Below are 8,624 nucleotides of genomic sequence, written 5' to 3' on the forward strand. Positions count from 1 at the left end.
GTACAATGTTGTGAGACTATCCTGCAGTACCTGAGTACTATGACGGTCCCTATGAAGAAGCGCAAGGCGAAGAGGCATATCTCCAGGAAGGTGATTGCGGATACCACAATTATGCTCCGTACGATGCTTAGTCCGACCATTGAGTGGAAGCGTCCTTGTGCCATTTATGAGATTTACACTTACAAGGATGTTGTCTATAAAGTGGAGAACAATTTAGTTACCCAATGTACTTGCTACTAGGATTAGGTTTTGTCTAGTTTATTCTTTAGAGCTACTTTTCCGCTGGTTGTAAAGTGGGATTTTTGCCTCACTTTACTTATCTGTTTGATACTCTGATTATATCTATTATTTTGATTCATTTATGATTCATTCTTTCTTTATTGGATCTATGATTTATCTTCCGCACTCTTGTTATGATTGTTCATGATTATGTTATTGTTTATGTGGGAGGTTGATCACTCGATACCTGATCTTCGGGCTGTGGATCACACTCTCGGGTATGCCAGATAGGGTACCGGCTGGGAGGGCGTGACACCGGACATCACTACAGAGCTATAGTGATGGAGGCCGTAGTCATCTACCAGATCTACATGGGATTCCAGATCGATTTGTCCTACATCATCCAGAATGTCATGATAGATCTGGTGGCACGTCCGAGTATAAGGAACCTTTGCTTCGGGAGATTACTGACATTAGTCTTCCAGCACTTCGGAGTGGATCTAGTAGGAGAAGATGTAGTCACTGGAGCACTGGGGTACACTATTGGGACGAGGACTATCAGGCAGATGAGGCTTACCCAAACTGTGAGATCTCCAAGTCTAGAGGGTGAGGAGGAGACAGATGAGGATGAGGATGAGGCTTAGGTTCCAGCAGATGAGGGTGTTGCTGATCTAGATTTTGATGATCAGGCGGCGGAGGACACAGAGATGCATGAGGCTGATCCTGAGTATCCCGAGATTCCCAAATCACCACACTTCGAGACAGGAGTCCCTTCACATTCAGTCCCAGAGACTTCTGATTTAGATGCTCAGATGAGATTATTGACTTCTACACTAGAGAGGATGGAGGTCATACAGGAGCAGATGTACAATGCTATGGAGTTACGGCAAGATCGGATAGTCATATATTGCACAGATGGCCGAGGACTTCAAAGCATTTAGAGATCAAAGTAGATCACCTAGAAAGATTGTACTTAGGATTTTCATTTATGCTTTTTCAGATGTAAACTTTTCTTAAAGTTAATGAAGTTCATTTTGTTTCTCTTTATTATTGTGTATTATGCACTTTCCTCTTATCGCATTATATGACATTTGTTAAAATATAGTTATTGTGCATTATTCAGATAACCAATTATGCTTTATTAAACAGTTTCTAAACCAAGTGTTCTATTATTCACTTCTAAGAGTCGATTACTTACTTCTTGATCTATGACTCAGGAATGTTCTGTTATTGTTTTCTGTGGTTAGGATTCCTTTGAACTTAAAGCTCTGATACCACTCTGTCACATCCCCCCAGCTGGTACCCTAACTGGCATACTTGGGTGTGTGATCCACAGCCCTGAAGATCAAGTATCGAGGAAATCATCCTCCCACATATGCAATAACATAATCATGAACAGATAAAATCAAGTATAATATTATAAACAAAAGATCTAATCAAGGAAATAAATATCAGTATAATCAGAGTGCGGAAATGATACTAGATGTAATCACATCAAAAAGAAGTAGAGTGAGGAGGAAACTCACTCCACAGTTATAGCGGAAATGTAGTACGTAAGTCTAAAAAGAATTACAACTGAGTTTAAAGGAAAACGAGGATAGAAAGTCAACTGAACTACGAGTTTTCAATCCTATGGATAGCATCTTCAAAATAGTGGACTTCATCAATCCAACATAGATGTTCCAACTCTACGTTACGCCTAATCGTAGTACACAACTTGATCGCTCGAGGGATCATCAGTGTGATCTTCATAGTTGCCAATACTTTGTGTGAAGTACGCTTCATCAGTTTGCGCTTCATCGTACTGTCCTTCATAGTAGTCAATACCTGTAAAGATTGTACAAAAAGGAGTGAGTTTGAATGAACTCAGCAAGGCAAGTTAACTCATAACAACATAAATAACATACAGCAGATCATAACAAGATGCAATGCAATATGAAACAGATAATGTATGTATGCATCTAAACTCTATGTATGCTGGTCTCTATTGGCAGACATGCTGTAAGTCATAGCACCATACTTCTTTGGGTAGGTCTCAAATCACACATCATCAGTTGGTAATGGGTCGGGCATCCCTCGGGACATTCCATGGCTGGGGGTTAAGTCACTGCTGTCACATCCACCCAGCCGGTACCCTACCTAGCATACCCGAGTGTGTGATCCACAGCCCTGAAGACCAAGTATCGAGGCAATCAACCTCCCACATAGACAATAACATAATCATGAACAATAATAATCAATGTGCAAAAGATAAACAAAAGATCCAAATAAGGAAAGAATAAATCATATATAATCAGAGTACGAAAGACAATCAGAATCAGGGAACGAAAGTTCGGGAAGTTCGCCCGGTTCGCTACCACGGCGCCCCGGGCGAACTGGCGAAATATCGCCGAGATCTCGGCGATATTTCGCCCCCCATATATAAAATTTTGCCTCCTTATTTTTTGGATATTTTTATTTAATAATTTTGGTAAATTTGATGTCTATCCTAATCTAATGCAAATATGTGGTAAATTTGAATTATTTCCTAAAAATTATTCTATTTTAATTCTCTTACCTAGCCACATTTAATATGTTACCTTCTGAGGCCTACATCATTCAGACATAATTGGAATGATTATCCATTCACTCTAAAGATTCTATTACAAGATTCATTAATAATTTAAATTGTTTCCATAAATTATTTCATGTATACATTCTTCCCTAATCACATTTGGCATGTTGACTTTCGATAATTTTTGCCCACGAGTTTTAGGGGTATTTTTGGTCATTTTGAACCCAAATTTGATGCCTATCCTAATTTGATGCAAATATGTGGTAAATTTAAATTATTTTCTATAAATATTTCCATTTAAATCTCCTGCCTAACCACATTTAACGTGTTACCTTCTAAGGCCTAAATCATTCGGATATAGTTGGAATGATTAACCGACGATTATATTACAAAATCCCTTCATAATTTAAATTGTTTCCATAAATTATTTCATGTATATACTCTTCCCTAACCACATTTGGCATGTTGACTTTTGAGGACTAGATTACTTGAATATAGTTGGTAAGATTGATCATTAATTTTGAAGATTTTGCTACAAAATGTCTTCCTATTTATAAATTATTCTATGCATATTGTCCTCCTATTTACATTTAGCACATTAAATTTTGAGTCTTGAATCATTGGGATAGAATTGGTAAGATTGTGATAGAATCGCGAGAGAAATCGCCTAAAAAGTGCAAGAAATAACATAAAATCACAAATAATAAAATAATAAAATAATACCAAATTTCGCGAAATCCCTGCTCGGGGGCGAAATCATCGATTTCACCGATATTTCGGCGAAATTCGCCGAAATTTCCTTCCATGATCAGAATGTCAAATCAGTAAGTAAAGCGAGGCAGAATCCCACTCTACAACCAGTGGAAAAGTAGTACTAAAAGAAAAGGAATAGGAATGAAAACTAATCCCAATAGCAGGTACAATAAGTAACTAAATTGTTCTCAATCCTATAGACGACAGCTCTATAAGTATAAATCTCAAAAATGGTGCAAGGGCGCTTCCACTCTATGGTTGGACTAAGCATCGTATGCAGCATAACCACCCGCAGAATCTTCAGTGTAATTGTCGTAACGACCTTCTTGGAGATATGCCTCTTCTCCTTACGCTTCTTCATACGAGTAGTCGTAATACTCAGAACCTGTAGAGAAATCTAACAATACATTGTACAAAATGAATGAGTTTCAAAGAAACCCAGTAAGGCAGTTAATCCATAACAACATAAATGGCAAGATTTCAAAGCAAAGTAAAATGTTATATGATATGAAACACATGATGCAATATGATTCTAACTCTATTAATGCTAGTCTCTATTGGCAGACATGCTTTAAGTCATAGCACCGTACTTCTTTAGTAAGGTCTCATCACACAACGCCTTTTGGTAATGGGTCTGGCATCCCTCGGGACATTCCATGGCTGGGGGCATAGGTCACCACTCTCTCACATCACCATTGGTCTAAGTACTGGCACATGTCAGGGTCAAAGACTAGCCAAATGCAAGTCTCCTACTTAGTTACATCAAGTCAGATCCAAATACGTCCATTCCTCGCCCCTGGCGATCCTTTCCAATATCCTTCACACTAGAGTCCTCATAGTCCCTGACTACGAACTCATCAACCCTATAGGTCATCCACATATGGTAAACAGGAAGCTCTCATGTCCCCTTACGGGTTGGTTACCGGTCTTGAGCGCCCATGAGCCCAAGTCTATCCATATGCAACCCTACCAATAAATGACCCCCACAATGTGATTCCTGTCCTCTCACGGGTTACCGGTCTTGAGCGCCCATGAATCCGCATTGCTACCACAGGTCGTTCGGTCTCAATACCCCTCCGATTAGGGTCTAACATAACAGGACATCCTAGCCAAACACTACTAGACAGTCCTAAATATGTCATCCAACAGTTTAGGAAGGTGTCCAGAGGGCATCTCCGGAAACATCCCATAATATTCCCGTAGTTGTCCAAGGACAGAAGTGTTAAAAGGACACCTCTCCTTTCCAAACCATACTTAATCATTCACAAACATAAATCCATAACATCACATATATGGCAACTTCTTATATGGAAAGAAATCAATAATAACATACAACTTGCATATAATTGGTAAGTAAATCATACATGAATCAAGTTAACATAAACGAGTAATGCTACTGTAATCAAGACTATGCAACAGTAGTATATCATTGTAAGAATCTAATTAAGGAAATAAACTAATAAGATTTAATTATAGAAACTAGGATATGCAATCTATGTAGTTAAGGAAATAACCATCCTTACCTTATATAACTCGCAAAGGAATCTTTGGGAATCAAGTAAGACCTTGACTAAACTTGATAAGAAAGTCCTAAACAAGTATATACAACATATTAGGAAAGATACCTAGAAGGAAAGATATCAAAACATCCAAAACAGACCAAATATGAGGTTGTTGTACTCATTGGTCGATTGACTTGGTGTACTGCCTCAGTCGACCAACAGAGACTGTGGCCTTCAAAAATCAGAGTTTCTAAAATATGAAACCGAATTTGGTGGTTCAAAAGGGTACTAAACAAGGGGTAAACTACAATGGTAGTATAATAGTATAAAGAGGACTCCAAAACACTAATCAAATCAAGTCTTCAAGTTACAAATTAGGAAACAAAAAGTTACCATAATTAGATCAATCATGGTTCTTGAAGAATTCATAGTAAAAATCATGGACAAGAACAATAGGATGATGGATAACTGATTGTGATAAAGAAATCATGAAAAGCATGCATAGATCTTCCAGAAAAATAGATCTAAGACTGAAGAACATGAATCTAAATAAAGAAAGTGAATGAATACATGTTTTCCTTCAAAAGCAAGTGATGATCTTGATGAAGATCATCCACCAAGCTTTAGATCCTTAGGAAAAGAGAGGGAATGAGTATAATGATAGTTGCAACAAAGATGCAACATCACAACTACTGTCTTCAATCAGAAAAGGAAAGAAAAATAATGAAGAATCAAAGATGAAACACAGAAGAGGATGATCACATACCTTTTTGTGTAAAAGCACGAGTTTTGACTAAGATCCGTCAAGATAATCACCAAGAACGCAAGGGAGATGACTTGCAGAGGGCTCTTGTACGTTCCAAAGAGTTTGGAGGCAGAAAATACGAAGTAGACTCGAGATTGGACTTAAATAGAGCAAGCAAAGACCTAATTAGCAAAACAGAACCCATTGGTCGATTGGATTGGTCGACTGGTCCAGTTGACCAATCAGAACAGCAAATCCAAAACAGAGAAATGAAGGCTCAGATCAAATCCAAACATCAAGGGGTTTTGCACACACACCAAGTGACTTACCTAGGAGGTAGAAATGCCTTCGAACCATGACAGAGAGCACTCCAAGTCATTCCACTAATTCCATCTTCATCAGGATGCAGTTTCCATAAATGGAACACTGACATCAACACTCATTGATTCCAAGCCAGCCACCAAGTCTTCTACTGAAATGGCCCAAAGTTGACTCCTTGCTTTACTTCAGGTTGTCGGACCTACAATCAACAAGGTTAGGCTGGGTTTCACAACCTCTCTCTCACATAACCGTTGGTCTAAGCACTGGCGCATGTCAGGGTTAAGCCTAACCCAATGCAAGTCATCTACTCAGTTACATCAACTCAGGTCCAGATATGTCCATTCCTTGCCCCTGGCGATCCTTTCCAGTATCCTTTCCAGTAGAGTCCTAATAGTCCCAGACTATGGACTCATCAACCCTATTGGTTATCCACATATGGTTAACGGGAAGCTCTCATGTCCCCTCACAGGTTGGTTACCGGTCTTGAGTGCCCATGAGCCCAAGTCTATCCATATGCAACCCTCCAATAAAAGGCCCCCACAATGTGATCCTGTCCTATCACGGGTTGGTTACCAGTCTTGAGCGCCCGTGAATCCCCATTACTGCCACAGGTCATTTGGTCTCAATACCCTTCCGATTCGGGTCTGATATAACAGGGACATCCTAGCCAAACACTGCTAGACATCCCTAGGTATGACAATCAATGATTCGGGAAAGCATCAATGGGCAACCCCGGAAACATCCCATACTATTTCCGTTAATGTCCAAGGATAGAAGTGTCAAAAGGACACCTCTCAATCCCAAACCATACTTAATCAAACACATTCTCATATCAGTCATGACACACATAATCAACAACTCATCATACAAAAGAGAATGTAAAAGCATAATCAAATTATTAAACAATATATAGTAATAGGCATTTCATATAATCATGAATAATGACAGTAAGACATAATTGAAGTGCTACTGTACTTACAATAGTACAGTAGAAGTATAAAATACAAGAACAGTAAATAAACTCAGAGTTTCTTAAAGTAAAATCCAAAGAGTACGTGATCTATGTTATTATGAAATAACTATCCTTACCTCGATTATCACCGAAGATAATCCAAAGATCAAAGAGAGAGACTCCAAACTTAGCAAATAAACCCCTAACAATCATAGATACAACATTAGGAAAGATGTCTAAAAGATCAGAGAGCAAAAGAATCAAACTGAGCGAAAAACTAAACTACTGCCTTCATTGGTTGATTGATTGGTCTACTGACTTAGTCGACCAATCAGTCAACCAACAGAGTCATTACGAAGCAAGTACGAGAATTCTGATCCGAAACTCAATCTACAGGGTTCGGAACTTCACAAAACTTGGAGGAAAACTATATGATAGTATTCTAACACTAAGGAAATAAAGTTCGGGCATTAATAGTGATAAAAAACTTTACCTTTAAATAAAAACCGATGCTTCGTCCTTCGGAAGTTTCACTCGGTGCAAAATTGATGCTTTGTCCTTCGGAAGTCTCACTTGGTGCAAAACCTGTGAAATCCAGCCCTATCCTAGCCCTAACCCTAACTCGAAAACCCGGTTGTTTTTAGGTCCGAAGACCCGGAGTAAAGGAAGAAGCCAACTATGAGCCATCTCAGTAGAAGACATGGTGTTTGACTCTGAACCCATGGATGTTGATGATGGAGTTCCAATCTTGGAGGACTATGCAGATTTAGAAAGGAAGCTGCACCTGTCTGAAGATGAGATTAGTTGAAGGACTTGGAGTATTATCTGACTTGGTTTGAAGGCATTTCTACACATTAGGTATGTCACTTGATGTGTGTGCAAAAGCCCTTGAGGTTTAGTGTCCATTTGATCCTTCATTTCCCTGTTTGAACTTTGCTGACCTGATTGGTTGACTGATTGGTCGACTAGGTCAGTAGACCAATCAATCGACCAATGGTGTGTTAAATCCGAGAAACTCCAATTTTAGGGTTTTTCACTCTCTATTTAAACACACTTCGTGTTTCTTAGTATCCTCTACCTCCAAAACACTCTGAGAACGTAGGAAGACTTGTTTGAAACTCTCTTTGGTGATTTCGAAGATTCCTCTGTTAGATCTGAAGTCTCTCATCTCTGATCTGTCAGTCTAAGGTTAATCTCTTCTGTAGTTTAATTTATTCTTTCTTCGATCTTGTTCTTGACTGAGATTGGGAAGATGATGCTGCATTCTTGCAACCATCTCTTCCATAATTTGATTCTTTTCTTTAGGGTTTATGATCAACATAGAGATCTCAACCCTAACTCTGAAAATTCTTCTTTAAACCCTAATCCTTTCCATGGTTCTGATTTCTTAGCCGACCGAATCTAATTTTCACGACGTACTTGTATTTGATTCTGATTACCTTTTTCTTGGATGAGATCTAAATCATCCCTTGTCTTTTCTGTGAGTTCCATAGTATATTTTTTTTTTATCAAATTCTAGGGTTTTCTCCCAATTGGGGAAAACCATGATTTTAATTGAAGGTAATGTGTTTTATCATT

This window comes from Hakea prostrata, chromosome 9 (genome assembly GCF_041222555.1).
Source record: "Hakea prostrata isolate BN-2017 chromosome 9, UWA_Hpros_2, whole genome shotgun sequence".
In the NCBI taxonomy this organism is placed as follows: domain Eukaryota; kingdom Viridiplantae; phylum Streptophyta; class Magnoliopsida; order Proteales; family Proteaceae; genus Hakea; species Hakea prostrata.